This window comes from Rhinolophus sinicus, chromosome 2, assembly GCF_057876585.1.
Source record: "Rhinolophus sinicus isolate RSI-liver-muscle chromosome 2, RSI-T2T, whole genome shotgun sequence".
NCBI lineage: Eukaryota > Metazoa > Chordata > Mammalia > Chiroptera > Rhinolophidae > Rhinolophus > Rhinolophus sinicus.
Genome location: NC_142502.1, coordinates 139992562 through 140008133, shown reverse-complemented (window position 1 = coordinate 140008133; position 15572 = coordinate 139992562). Strand labels below are relative to the sequence as shown.

Here is a 15572-nt window from a genome sequence, read left to right as displayed (position 1 = left end):
CGGAATAAATATAAGTTGAACTAAAACTCAACTAACACTGAATTGGGAGGAGTTAGGCGGGTTTGGCAAAGCAGCACTGTCCCTGCCCTCCTGCCCTGGGGCCCCAGAGGTGACTGAGCCCTGAGGGGAGCTCAGGGTACAGTGTGGGGAGAAAGCCCGTTTCGGGATAAGGAGCTGAGTGTTAATGGAGGCTGCACGACAGATGCCCCAGTGCCTAAATCACCTCCTCTAAACCAAAATGTTCTTTGGTTATATAACCCAAATGCTGGGCCCTCTCTGGCAGCCATTCATCTTGTGTTATTTTGAAGCAGAATTCCAGTAGATGATTACAAATCTCAAACTACCAAATCTAACTCCGCAATATAATATTAATTATGGGGAGAAAGGAGAAGGTAGTATTATACACCATCCATCATGTACTACAACCCCCTTAGCTCTCTACAGTTCAGCCCTGCCCCTTTATCCATCTCTCTCCCCTCTTCCCTCCAGCAACCCTTCCCCTGTCGCCACCCAAGGCCCCTCTGCTCTTTGCTCAGGGGCGTCCTGGAGCTCCCTCTCTGCATCTCCAGTTTGCATCCTCACACTCTTGACCCTATTCAGCAAAGACTCTGGGATTCACCATCCTAGGAGAGCAGCTAGGGATTGCAAATCATGAAAGACAATCCCTGTCACAGGTCATTTCATCCCTGTTCCGCTGAAGACCAGGTATATGTAATTGCTGGAGTAAGAAATTGTATTTCTATGGGTCGTTCCTTACAGCTATAAAATAAACAAAAGGTCTAAAAGGGGAGTAACAGATGCCCAAGTTGTCTGACTTTTTGTTAAAATCTGTTAAGCTCCGTCGCACCGAGGAGCGGTGGGCGCCTGTCTCCTGCACTTCAGTGGGAGGTGTCCAGACAGGAGCAGACAGTCTGTATCACCCAGCACCCTGAGTTCTAAGCAGAAAGATGCTGCAAGTTGTCATTTCCTGGATGTTCCCACCACTGCCCTGGGCACGGCTACGTCCTGTGGTGGTACCAGCCTCTGAAAGCCCCAGGCCCCAGCCCCACAGGTCAGCTCCAGACAAGGGCAGCACAGCATTTGCTCCAAGCTTTACCCTGTAAGTCAGAGCCCAAACTCACCGATCCCTGCAAGAGAATTCCAAACATGAGGGAGAAGCTGGTCACAGCCTTGCTGTTGTGACTTTGCAGAATAAATGGAGACCGTTGAATAAGGGACTGGACCACACCCTGCCTGGTCTGTTCCGATAAAGAGAAAGCTCGAGCCTCTGAGTGGTGGGATTATGGGTGAAGCTTATCATGAGCTTTTTCACACGCTTCTGTCTTTTCCAAAGTTCTACATTAGGTATTAACTGCTGCAACCAATTAGGATGGAAATAGTTTAAAAGAAGAAAGGAAGAAGGAGGAAGGAGAGATGGTCAAGCGTCCCTCTGGAAACCCCCTTGGCTGGAAGAATCCTTTAACTCCCTGACTGCTGCAGGCCTAAGAAGCACTTGTTTCTGAGCATCCCAGATGCACACCTTCCTGGTCAAGTCCAGCAAATTCTGAAAGCCTTCTAGCAAAGGGCCCCAAAACTAATGGTTAGTATGCAATTTTTTTCCCATTCTTCTGTTATCCACAAATTGCACTGCTCTGGAACACTTGAGCTCAGCATTCTTTCTCAACACTTGGAATCAGCTTCATTCCCTGTCACTGGACAAGCCCAGTTACTTGTTGAGTATCTATTGGTGCCCAGGAGTGAGCAATAACTGGAATTGGGCATGAGAGGGGAGATTCCCAAAAGACATGAGATTTGGCCCCTGCCTGCTAGAGTCCCATGGTCATGTTAAAGTGAAAAAATATGAAGACAAATAAAACTATGTATTTCCAATGAGCATTAAACATATTCATTTCAGACCACCTCATTTTCAGTTTCATATATACATATAATCAACCGTTAAGTTCAACACAATACAGGAAACTGAAAATACATGAATGTGTTCACTGTTTTTTTGGAACAGGAGACTGGAAACCTTGGGTCCACGATTATGAGGGCCAAGGTCCTGAGTTAGACCTTGAAGGAAGCCATTATTTAAGTGCCCACAGCCCACGGCCCAGGCACCATATTCCTGGAAGAAGCCCCAAGGGTTTAGCCAGCACCTTAAACAATAATTCTGGTTCCTATTTCTGGCATGAGGACACCAAAGGATATAACTCACAATCCCTGCTCTCAAAAGGCCCGTGAGTTGGGGCAAGTGGGAGCTCATAGAGAGATCATTACAGTACCGGGGAGACAATGCTCCAGTAGAGGCTCATGAATCGGGGGTTCCATGGAGATCTGGACCTTAGGCTCCTGCACTGAGCTTCTACTCACTGTTGGATACCTCTTCCACCAATCACAAAACCATATGGACTTCATGCCTTCAATAAAAGGGAAAGAAAAAGTGATGCAGGGTACCCTCGTGATGCAGAGACAATGCTGAACTAGCAGGATGGCTGGGCTCAGCCTTCAAATACTCAGTCCCTTCAGTGAAAAGCTCAGCCAAACCTGCATAGTATGTGGGTAAAAGCTCATCAAAAAGGCTGCCTAATTGAACAGATACATCCTCTAATTCACTGTTCCACACCTCAGGCTCCCCTAGAATCCAGTCACAGATACTTTTAAGTGGTCATCTTGTCTACCTTTTGCCGTCAACTAAGATCGCACCTAACACCAACAGAACTGTATTTTGAAAAGTTTCACCTTGGACAAGTTCAAACACAAAACAGTTGATTCTGCTTTTGGCCTAATCTGAGAGCATTTGTTCTTCAATAGGAAAGTGAAGTGCAGCCCACTGAATCATGTGCCAGAACGACCTTGTCCCCATCCCTACCCACAGCCAAGAAATTCAGGAAACAGCTATTGGATGACGTGTCTTTCTGTGTTTAATAGAATAAACCATATCCTACGCCACAAAAGGTGGAAATAAATGCTCTTTAGCATTAAGATCAAAGTGGTTTTGTTGCGTTTGGGTTTGGTTTTTTTTTTTTATTGGTTTTGTTGGGTTTGGGTTTTGTTTGTTTGTTTTGTTGGGTTTTTTTCTCACTAATTGGGCATAAGAGAAAACTGTAAGAACATCTTACAGCTAGGACTGGGGCGTGAGGGGATCTGACACCATCTCTCTCTCTCCAGACTGAGAAAGCTGTAAAAATCCACAACTCTAGTGAGACATGAGACTTGTTGACCTAGGGGAGGGAGAGGAGGAGAGTTAGGCCCAGGAAGAGGGGATGGTGGGAACTGGACGGAATATGTGAAAGGGCAGGAGGGTCTAAAGCCTCATGTGGGGAACTCTATGGGCCTCTGGAACATCCATGTGGAGACACCCTAAAAGCCTGAGAAGTGAGGCTCAGACTGTCACAGTGTCAGGAATGAGATGGAAAAGATAAGAGGCACGTTGTCTGACTTTCTGCTTCTCTCTATGATCCCGAATGGTTTGGATTTTATCATAAAGATATTAAGGAAAAAAATTATTTCAAACCCTCTCTATATATATCTATGTGTGTTTGCATATCCGTGTGTCAGAGACCATGCCATGTGCTCAACAATCCCACTTCCTCTTCCTCCTGGGCACTCACATTTCCCAGATCCCCTTCCATCTCGATGGGGCCACATGGAATGGAAGCTGATGGAATGGAAGCAGCCGTGATGTGCTTATACATCACCTGTATCCACGGTAATTAAGAGCACAGGTGCCTTCTCCACACTCTTCCTTTCTTGCCTCCCTACTAGATGCAGAGGATTCAACAGCAACCCTGGGACCCTCGGAGATGATGTGGCCACCAAATGGAGGGAGCCAGGGCGTCGCTGAAGGCAGCCCCCTGAGTCTCTGATTGGAGATTCTGACGTTGTCATTACAGCAGGCAGCCGGCCCTGAAAACATATTCACACCTTTTCTGTAGCTCGAGATAGTCTTCTATGAACTCTTTGGTTATTGCTTCCATTCCATGCCAGTGTCTCCTTCAGGATCACCAATTACCAATTATCCATACGGAGAATCTCTGTTCTCCCCCCCCCCCTTTTTTTTTTTTTCGTTTTACCTCTTATTAGTTTTAATATTGACATTTTTCTTGCATTCTGACAGTTTGTCATTATTTCCAACTTCATTGATTTTAATTCAGAAAAATAAGTGGATTTTTAATTTTAATATTGAACATGTTCTCTCTTGCATACTTTCCTTATTTTATCTCCATTTTCACCTCAGGACTTTTCACCTTAATCCGTTCTCTCCTATGACTGCCCTCTCCTATTTCTTAGAAGCCATGTCTTTAACTATATTAAAGATACCAAATAGTTTTCTGACATTTCTGTTCTGGATCCTATAGCAGATTATTATAAGAGTAAGTGCATCTTTGAGTCTTTCAGATCATTCCTCTTCCCGTGAACTGTCTTTTCTCAAGACCCTTCTAATTGTTTTTCTTTTCCTATATTCTCAAATAAGGTGAAATCAAGTCCACTCAGATACAACTTACAGGGATAATAGCTTCCAGTAAAAGGTGATCAGGAAACCACATGACAGGGAAATCAAATGTGATACACACATAATGAATGGTGACTTTTTATACCTCCAGGCAATTTCTGCTCTAAGCAGACCATAGCAATTGCCTTAATAATTAGTCCACTTAAATCAGAGGTTTAAAAGGACAACTATCAAGAAACAAGCTTGATCCCATATCCAGGTTATAAAAACTGGGTACTCCTTTTATAGAAAACTTAATGAAGTTCAGTCAAACTCATTTCGAGGTGGTGCAATGATTGGTCTATTAACATCAGACTCAAGGAAATAAATACTTAGGTGAACCTACAAACATAAAAATTTGACCCACTGCTTCGTAACGTCCTGAGATTCTAAAAATCTTGATAATATTTGGCAAGGAGGAAAATGAAAGATACACATCATGATAACTATTTGAGGGCCATCAGAGACTGGGGACTCATGTAGCCTTGCTTCCAGGATATCTCCTGCTTGAAGAAATGACATGGGAAGCTAATCCCACAGGCGAGCAAAGGAATAACTTTGATACAAGCCCCAGAAGTGAAGGTAGAGAGATGCCAGCCAGATGTTGAATTGATAGTCAGGAGTAAAAATAAAGCAAACATTGGCATCATGGTCGTTTTCCAAATCTAAGACATCACTGATTAATTGACACCCCACTATTTTAAATATTACTAAGAAAGGAAAACCACTGCCAATTATAATCATGTCATTATTAATTGGAGGACACATCCCAATTTCAGAGACATCGACATGTGGGAGAAAATGTGTGTCTTAGAATTAGTGAAGTATGGGACCCAAACTTACAAGTTAGTGTCACCAACTTTGGGACTGCCCTTCATGGGGTGGGGAGGACGGCAGGTCATCCACTAGGTCAGGAAGCCAAGACACAGACCATGAGGGCTTCAGGAGAACCCCTCGATACCCTGACTCAGGGTTTATCAGCAGATGAGCTGTGGTGGCTGTCAGTCCTGCTCCTGCTACGTGTAGCATCCTGAGATCTACAGAGAAAGGTAGACTGACGTACCCAGCTCCCAAAGAGTTTTCACTCCGAGTACATCCATACACTGCTGAGGAGTGGGCTTCCTCCTCTGTGAAACAGGACATAATGTCATAAGGCAAGAGCAGGCTAGGATGAGAGGGCCAGAACTTAAAAGATAGCAAAATGAGACAAAAATGCAGATGGATCCCCCACCTGGATTTCTGATTCGCTGAGCTGATGAAAACTACCTTGGCTAGATGTGCTCTCCAAAAAGGACTAGCACACAATAAAAACCCCACCAATGCTAGTTCCCAGCCCCTATAGCCTCCCTCCAAGAACCCTCCCAGATCTGCAACTGGGATCTGCCCTGCATTTTCCCAATGTTGGGAGTAGAGAGATTTGAGGCAAGCAAAGGGAAAATTAAGGACTATTGTGGAAGGCAGGGCTGGGGGTGGTAAATAACTCAATAGGAGCCCAAAACTATGTCATTACATTAAGGGCCCAGGGAGGTTGGCTCCACCAAATAGCGTCATGGCTAAGAATCCAGGCTCTGGAGAACAGTAAGAGTCCAAGATCGAATCCCAGCTCTGCATCTTTCTTGCTGTATGATCTTGGACAAGACCTCAGTTTCTTCACCTGTACAATGGAGAGAGGAACGGTACCTCTGCAGAGGCTTTTGAGATAATACATAAAGGCACAGACCTGATAAATAATAAGGGTTCAATTAATGTTAGGTGCTACTATTAAATCATTCTTCATGTTGTCTATTGACAGTGTAACAATTCAATTTTTAAAATCACAGTCTGGATTCCATCTTGCCAGCAAGCATACATCTGGGCTGACTGCCTCATCAAAAATTCTCGAGGGAATGTCAATAATCTGTAAAACTGAGCTTAATAAAATTAGGCAGGTTCTGTTTGCTGCTGAATTTCTGTACTAAAGACACAGGTAGATTTTCAGCTGATAGGCAGTTCTAAACAGTGGGTTCCAATTTTCCATCTGGAGCGTTCAGTGCTGGTTACAATACTGCTTGCATCTAGTGAAAATGCCTGGACTGGGCTGCAGGTTGTTCCAGCTAATTCCCTGACCCTTTTTAACCTGGCCATTGATTTTACCGGCACAAAAGGTTGTGCCCAGCCATCTGACATGCTTGTGTCTCGGGAAGGGCTTCTGGGCCTTCTTGGCAGTCAAGCTTGTAACTCAAAGGAAAGGAGTAAGGTTTTCAGTCTGGGGCAAATGAACGGGGCCAAGGACGGCAAACCAAAATCATGAAGGATTTAAAGAGGGTGAAGACAAGGGGAGATCCCACTTCTCACCACTAAAAAGGGCATTTAAAGCAAATTAAATAAAGTTTTACATATTGGTTTACTAAAACAAATGGAATGTGTTAGCCCATGGCATGATACAGACTGAAAGTGTATGAAGCCATACTCCACATCCAGCTAAAGGCCTTCTTTGATAATGAGCCCCAGAAGGCATTAGTCATAACAAGCTGTCTCATGGAAACATGTACCTATACAGCGTTAAATGCAAAAGGTTTCAGGATGCAATAAATAGCAGCTGGTGGTTCCTCCAACCCCACTGCACCGTGGGGTGGGGGCAGGACAGCTGCCCACACTCCATCTTGGCCTTCCTTGTACCCACACTCCCTGGGATGTGGGACAAAGGGCCTTGGTGCCATCTTCTCCTCCACCTTTAGAACCCTCTGTAATTTCAGAAGCAAACTCTGGTGCAGACTGCCAGGTTTGTATCCCAGGTTCACCTCTACTAGCTGTGAGATTTTAGGTGAGTCACTGAACCACCCCATGCCTCAGTTTCCTCATCTGTAAAGTGGGAATAGCAACCCCAAGGGGTTGTGCAATCAAATGGATTCATCCATGTAAAACACATAGGACAATGTCTGTCATAGAAGCATCAGTAATACTGGTATGATTTGGCCATTTCCAGCAGTCTGGGTAAAGCTGAACATCAAATTGGCCAGCGAGGAGAGTGCGCCCTGGCAAGTGGCTCAGAAGCATGCTGCCTGGGAAGGTTCCAGGGGGTCTGCAGAGGGTTGAACGGTGGTCCCTCAAAAAATATATCCACGTCCTCACTCCCAAACCCTGAGAATGTGAGACCTTGTTTGGAAAATGGATCTTAACTAATGTAATTAAGTGAAGGCTGTCATGATGAAATCACCCTAGATTATCCAGGTGAGCCCTAAATCCCATCACATGTGTCCTTACAAGACAGACATGGAGGGGACAGCCACATGAAGACGGGTGCAGAGACTCGGGTGATGTAGCCACAAGTCAAGGAACCCCAGAAGCCCGCAGGAGCTGGAGGAGGCCAGGAAGGAACCTCCCCTGGGGCTTTTAGAGGGAGCATGGCCCTGCCGGCACCCTGATGTCACACTTGCAGCCTCCAGAACTGTGTCGGGCTTCTAGCCTTAGTGTGCAAACAGATCACCTGAGGGTCTGCTTACCTGCAGGTTCTGACTCCGCAGGTCTGGGCTAGGGCCTGAGAGCCGGCATTTCTCGAAAACTCCCGGGTGATGCTGACGCTACTAGTCCACAGATCACACTTTGAGTAGCAAGAGTTTAAGAGCATCTTGTCATCAGCAGCACACTCATGACAAAGGAGACCCCTGGACTAAAGGTTCAGAAGTTGTAACTCCAATCAGCCACCATACTGGGCCACTGTGACAGGGGAGAAGCCCAGCTTTCAGCCACGAGATAGAGTGAATGCAAGGCATTGACCTCTGGTGGCACATCGCCGTGGGCTCGGCTGAGGCTTCTGAATCGAGCAGCAGCTCACGGGGGCAATGCTAATGGTTTCTGACTGCTCCAGTTCATCACTCTGTAACAGGGTCAACCAGGAAATGTCTCATCCTTTTGGAGGAGAAAAAGAGAAAATGTCTTCATCCCTGGCTTACGGAGGGCCCAGAATAATTCCTGGGAGAATGGAAACTTATGTGTTTCCCCAAAAATAAGACCTAGCCGGACCATCAGCTCTAACGCGTCTTTTGGAGCAAAAATTAATATAAGACCTGGTATTATGTTATATTATATTATACCCAGCCTTATATTAAAATAAGACTGGGATATTATATTATATTATATTATATTATATTATATTATATTATATTGTATTATATTATATTCCCGGTCTATTACAGTAAAATAGACCAGATCTTATATTAATTTTTGCTCTAAAAGACGCATTAGAGCTGATGGTCCTGTTAGGTCTTATTTTCAGGGTAGCATGGTAAGTGACAGAATCCCAATTTCTTAATTTCAATGAACTTGACGGAGATTTATAAATCAGTATTTTTGCCCTGATGTTTTTTATGAAGTGAAAAACATGGTCCAAAAAGGAGACAAGAATGTGCTTCTAACGTAAGCTGGGCTCTTATGTGACTGGGTACTGAGAAGCTTAGTTTGGTAGGTAAGAGAGGAGAGGCCATTGGCATATATGTCCTAGTATGAGGGTGGGCATGGGGTAGCTTTACCCACTAAAAGAGCATAGGTTTAAAAACTAAAGGCTGGTCCACCAAGTTCAGTGTAAGAATGGGCAGAAGAAGGTACAGACGTCCCTTGGCCTGAACTCTCACTCCATTCATTTTCCCACTGATCTCTTTTTCCAGTGTCCCTCCTCCAATCCAATCTGCACACGTGGTTATATCTCTAAAATGCTTCACGAAAACCACCCACAACTTCTCCTTGTCTATAGCCAAGGTCACGAACAACGCTTTATAGCATGTACCAACTCCAGCGGGTGGGTGGCACTGCCTTGGTACCGCTCGAGTCCTCCTCTGCTTTCAGTCGGAAAGAACGTGGGGACTGACTCCCAGCATCTGCCATGGGCTCGGGGACAGGGAGTGGCACCGTGCCATTTCTTTCTGGGCAAGATAAAATCATTTTGGTTTTCAAGCTCCTCAAGCTAGCCCGTAAGCACCACCTCCCACTCTTCCTCTCCACGAAAGCCCACCCCAGACAAACAGGGTCACCCTCTCCACCCCATGCCAGCCCCCAGCTCCACTCATGTCCCTGCTTCTGTGGTCTGACTCCAGCCAGACCTCTCCAGTTCCATGGTCAAGGTCTTTCCAATCCCCACTGTATAACTGTCCCCCTTTTCTCTGCTCCAGCACCTCTCATTTGTCATCAGACTTGCATATTTTTCTGCGATTACTCATCTCTGTAGGTGTGTCAGGACAAAAACAATTCATGCGTGAGTATTCCCAGCTTTTCCCCTCCCTGCAGGCCTCTCCCCTCCCTGAAATCCAAGAAAAGCCTGCCTCTCCACATTGGCACGTTGGGGCTTCATAATGCAGAAGTGACAGGGAAGAGAGACAGGGAAAGAATAAGAGGATGGGAACATCAGGAAAAGTGGTGGGGTTTTAAGGCCTTGTATTGAGAGAAGAGCAGTTATGTGAGGTGTGAGGGCAGCAGGTGGCAGAGAAAATGGATTTATAGGAAACGTTGCTGTGGTCTCCATTTCACAGCCCAGAAATGTAAGCCCTCGAGTTATTACAAAGAGCTTCTGGTTACTTAAGTCCGTCCTTGAGGCCTCAGCCTCGAGCTGAGCCTGAACCTTGGCTGTGTAAGTGTCCCATCTATGCCTCACATGCTCTCTTCCGGGCATGGCTTCAAGGGCCATTTCCCGCACTCGTCTGCCAGGGTCTGGGGCAGATCCCTGTGTGGCAGAGTTGGGAGGGCCCTGAAAGCACACCCAACCCCCTCACTTTACAGATACAGAGCCTGAAGCCTAGAGAAGGAGGGTCCATTAGCACCTCAAATTCCACTGCGGCTGAAATGCTTGTGTGTGAGGAATTTGTCCTGAGCTGAGGACAGTGTGTGACCGCTAATGCTTCTTCCACTCCTTCAGGAGGAGGTTCCATAGGTGAGGGAATCTCAAGCCAATCCAGTTGGACAGTTATTGATTGAAGACATTCTATGCAAGAGGAGCTTTGTGTGAAAATCCGTTAAACATTTGAGAAAAGCCTACTATGGACACTGCCCTGTTGTGAATTATTTTATAATGAGAAGCATCCTCTTGCACAGACAATAGTCACCCCTGGTCATGGCTGAAGCCCTCTGACCTCCTTGCCTTTGGGTGTGGCCTTCCACGACAGGTATGACCCTTCTTCTGTCTCCTCTTTCTCCTCCACCCCTCACCCACAAACACCACCCCTATAGGCTTGCCTGGTGTACCCCTCACAGAGGCAAGCCCAGTGCATTCCCAGGTGTGCCCTAGGAATGTTTGTTTCTGATGGTGGGAGTAGGGGAGTCTCATTAAAGACTACTCTGGCTTTATTGGCCTGGTTTTCCCATTGGCAAACCCTCAAGGACACACTGAACTTCTAGCTCTCATTGCATGTCAGGGTGACAGGGTACTTCAAAGGCAACCTGGCCTGGGCTGCTCCCGACCCAACCATTGCTCAGACTTCCCTGCTGACCCCAGCAGGCACCATGTCACTGGCTCCTGCTGGGTTGGGGGCAATAGGAGGCACTGACCCAAGACAGGAAGAGACACTAGGGCATCTCCTTCACTCTCTGCCTCAAGCGGCATCTCCTCCATTTCGCCAGCTCCCACCAGAGAGGCCCACCATGTTCCATCTTTCACAGTGACCTTGGGCTGGGGTCACCACCTCCTGCCCTTCTCCCTCCAGCCTCAAAGCGGAAGTGACTTCCCACTGGAGCTAATCTCTGGGCTGCCTCTCCATGCCCTGTCTGTTTTAGTTCCTCCATGATCTGTGCAAATGTCCTGCATTAAATGCCCTGTATTGAGATACTTGGAGAAATTCCTATTTTCCTTGGTAGGCCCCTCCCCCTTTATTAAACCTCTGAGAAAACTGAGACCAAGAGGGTGTGATTTGTCCAAAGAAAGACACACAAATACTTAGCTGCCCATGACTGGACTGGGTTTCCTGTCTCTGTCCTCGTCTCTGCAGAAAATGAGCAGAATGCTTGCTTTGCACTTTTAAAAATGCAAAGAATCACAAGTCATTAGGATCAAGAAGTTTGAAATACACAACTTCTAAGGGACAACCACAGTCATAGAAACACAGTCCTTTTACGGTCTAAACACACCCTCCGGGCATCCGGAGTGATTTAAACCTTCACTCTGGAAGATGGTGGTACATCAATGACAGTAGCCCAGGCTGTGACCATAGCCAGGTCACCATCTGCTTCCATGCCTCAGTTTCCATAGCTAAGGAAATAAAAGTGACACAATATTACCATTTCTAGAATCATTTAAACATTTCTCTTAATGTATACAGCAAAATTCAACTCCTCAGATTTTTGGACCAGATGGTTTCTCAACTCTGCAAAGTAGGTTTAATTTAATGGTTATTTAAATATGCCATATATTTTAAATACACAGTGCTTCTGCTAATTAACACTTCATAATTTCTCAAGAGTCCCACAGGCAATTGTCACCATTTGTAAGTGGTGAAAGATAGTGTCAAGAAAATGAACCCTATTTCTTTCCCAAATCACAGCCCTGGGATAATGTATGTGAAGTATCTCGTCTCTCCCACCCTGTGTGAATGGAGTGGTGGGAAAGGACAAGCTGACCCCCGGAGTTGGATGATGGCGACATGTGAGCACAGCGCCACCTGTGAGAAAGGCAGGCACTTCAAAGACTGCTGTTCTTCAAAAGGGCAGATGGGCCAAGACGAGTTACACAGATGCACGTACGTTAAACAGTGACCTAACAAGAAGACGTGGACATACTTGCACACGTATATGCACACAGCACTTGTCAGAAAAGAACAGTCAATAGGGCAAAATGACCCCTGTCTGTGTGAGCCTGAGAGGCGAGGGCAACTAAGCCACAGGTGCAGAGTGGGAGCTGAGGCTCTTCAGCCCCCATATCTCTCCAGGCTGCCTGAACATCATCACCCCACTCCTCTGTGCCTGAAGTTGGATCATTTAAAGGTTCATACGGCTAATATGTCTCCTCTTTTGAAAGGCCAGCACTCCTGGGACAGTTGATGAGATATTTGTCAATTCTGCTTACATCCGTGTGACCTAATGAGGCAGCATTCTTGCTGGAGATTTGAGGGCATCAGGGGCTGATAGAGCGGGGAACAGAAGAGAACATGGAGGGCTTAGGGAGACACATGCACGGATGCCGTGCCAGGGGCCCTACTTTATTATAACAGGGGATCCTGGACACCTGGGGAGTTGAGGAAAGGGGGTATTTAGAAGTGATAGGGCACCAAAGAGGGAGGGAGAAGGAAACATCTGCTTGCCCAGGGTTCTGCCTGGGACAACCATAGATGGACAGGCTCCTACCATGAACACCCCTACAGGCACAGCCTCAGGATGCTTCTTCTTTGAGGAGAAAGGAGGAGGCAGGAGCAAAAGCCTGACATTGAGGCAGGGGACAAAAATAATAGGAAAGACTGAGTGTGATTGGGGGGAAAGCTTATTGTTTAGAAACTTCTTTCTCAAAATTGTAAAAATAACAAAAAACTAGACTGAAGGTTCTAAGAGGGAAGTGTGTTGTCTGATTTTCCCCATTACTGTATCCCCAGCACCTAGACTAGTCCCTGAAAAATAGGCGGTAATCAGTAAGATGTGAAGAGGGTACAGACCAAAGTGCAATGAGATGATATCTCAAGGCCCTTCTGAGCGTGTCATTTCTGAAGGCCCGTGACATTTGTGGTTGCACAATCTCTTGTTGGAGTTATGGGTGGGCCTCTGGGGAAAAGGAAAACCCCTCTGCAGACCCGTCGAGAGATGCACGCTGAGCTCTGCTGGCTTTCTGCTGTTCCCCTGGGTCACTAGCTTCATGAGGCAGCATCTGCTAAATGGCCAGTCCACATGTCACATCAGGCATCCTAGACATCTTCCCTGCTGACGCCCAGGACAGGAAGTAGATGCTGTACCAACCAACCTTAAGTCTCCCTTAACCAAACCTCTTGCTCAGCAGACAGCAGGCCCTACCCCAGAGGACACTGAAGGGGAATTCTCCAGAGGTCTTTCCACCTCTCATTTTTGAAGCACCACAGGCAAAAGGAAACTGCTGATATTCTGTTGGACCCAAGGCCCCAAGGTGATGTTTATGGTCATATTTTCAATCTTCCCTTCTCCTCTCATTGGGTTCAGAGGATTAAATGGCACAGGCAGCAAGGGAGAACATAGCTATGACTCTCTGGAAGGTAGAACACAGTCAGTGTTTTGTAACCAAACCAAGAAAAGTACACAAATACATAGCATGAGGCCTGTGGATCTTTACAGTTTGCAAAACCATTTTGTCAACCAATCAAAAACAGCACAGAATTTATCCAGTGACACTCCTACCTAAAGCCCATCTACAAAAATCCAGGTCCACACAGAAGCACCTTATTCAATGCTAGGCTCACAGTAAGTCCTTAATTAATCTCTGTTCAATTGAGAAACATTCGAATGCCATGTGTATCTGGTCCAGTCGAGATCCTATATGTATGCTTTCCCAATCCCTGGACATATACTTGAACCACACACCATACTGAGAAATCAGAGCCCTAAGGAGACATTCCAGGGGTGTATTGTGGGGAAAGAACTCTGGACAGACTCCAGAGGCCAGAGGTCTGGTCCTGGGTCTCCAACTAACTACTTCTGTGATGTACAGCAAGCCACGTAACCTATCTGAGCTTCTGTTTCCCCATCTGTAACAGAAAGGGCATGACAAGGCAGGCTCTGATGTTCCTTCCAGTTCAGAGGTGCTCTTTGACTGTGAGTGTGTGATTTGAACAGCTCCAGTGGTGCCCCTGCTTGGCCCACGTGGGGAAAGAGGTGAGGTGGGAAAGCAGCCCGTGGGCTCACCCTCTCCCAACCGACCTCAGTTGGCCCTGGGATGTGGGAGGTGGGGATGGAAAGCAGAATCCTGTGCCACCTAAAATCAGAGTGGCAAAGTCCTGGGGCAGGGAGGGCGCCTCGAAACAAAGAATTCAGCCTACGAAGCCTTCTCTAAGGGAGCCCACTGTCTGCCTAGGGGAGTCAATATCTTTATTTTAGGGAGAAAAAGAAACAAAAGAACCTTTGGAGGGCTTCAGAAGGCCACAGCTCATCCCTTGCTTACTGGTGAAGGGAGTCATGCAGGAGCTCAATTTGAGCCACAAGGCTACTATCCTCACAAGAGGAAAGTCACTGAAATGTCTCCTGAAAACGTACCAGGTTCTGGTTTCCATCTGTCTGTTCATACATCTGTCTGAATCTGCCTTCCCCTGTTAATTAATTCCCATCTCATCACAATCACTCTTGGCACATAAGTCCTGCTGACAATTTCCCATCTGTATTACCTAGCATTCAAGAATTCCGTGCAATGACATAGATGCACATAAAATAAGACACATTTGAACCAATTAGCCGCTTTTATAAGTTCAGGGTCCAAGGGCCGTCATTTTCAGATCTGCTAAAATTGTTGATAGGCCACAATTGTGCAGACTCTTTTCCCTGAATGTTTCCTGCAGCAGATGTTGCTTCTTGCAGGAGACGTGAAATCACTGCTGGCACGTCCTCTCCCCTGTGATCCGATCTGATCCGTAGGCTGCTTTTTAAGGAGCCTTTAATAATACATAAGAAGGAAAGGGTGGTGCATGAATTAAACACCAAGCCACTACCAAGACACGGCGCCTTGATATCAGGCCTGGTGGGCAAAGCAAAAGGACCGGCTTTTTAGCCTTGAGTCTTCTGGTTTGCCTCAAGAATGAGGGTTTGGATCGCAAAGCCTTTTCTGAGGACGCCATCTGACAAGTGCAGGTTGGAGCCAACAGCAGCTTTTCAAGTGCCGGTTTTCATTTCCTCCCAGCAGCCTGGCCACACAAATCACTGCTAGCTGAAGAAATGCTTTTCATTTAGGCTTTAAGATTGCTAGGGGTGAGTACGTATTTGACTGACATCTTAAAACATGTTATCAAAAAGGTGTTGCAGGTCTTGTAAAATACATCACGGATCAGAGGCAATACTAGTAGAAAGGCAAAGAAGATGTTATATATGGGTCCCCAATGTGCAGATTATATAACTGATATCATTGTGCCACCTGGGACAGTCTCAATATTGTTAATCATACAGTAAGAGTTGGCGAGTGTTCAGAGTCGGGTTGCTG

The 15572-nt window shown here is 46.2% G+C and overlaps 1 protein-coding gene across 3 annotated transcripts in view; it reads right to left on the bottom strand.

The window, feature by feature from the left end:
- The window catches only part of ADD2 (adducin 2), a 99309-nt gene that overhangs the window by 51545 nt on the left and 32192 nt on the right, over window positions 1-15572 (bottom strand). The window contains exon 2 of one of the 3 annotated variants that reach the window (XM_088796099.1): window positions 3681-3888. The exons of 1 other annotated variant lie outside the window; for it this stretch is intronic. The gene's annotated coding sequence lies outside the window, so the exon portion shown is untranslated. Of the gene's footprint in view, window positions 1-1121; window positions 1254-3680; window positions 3889-15572 lie in introns of those variants that run through there. One more of the 3 variants, XM_088796098.1, reaches the window with a different exon arrangement.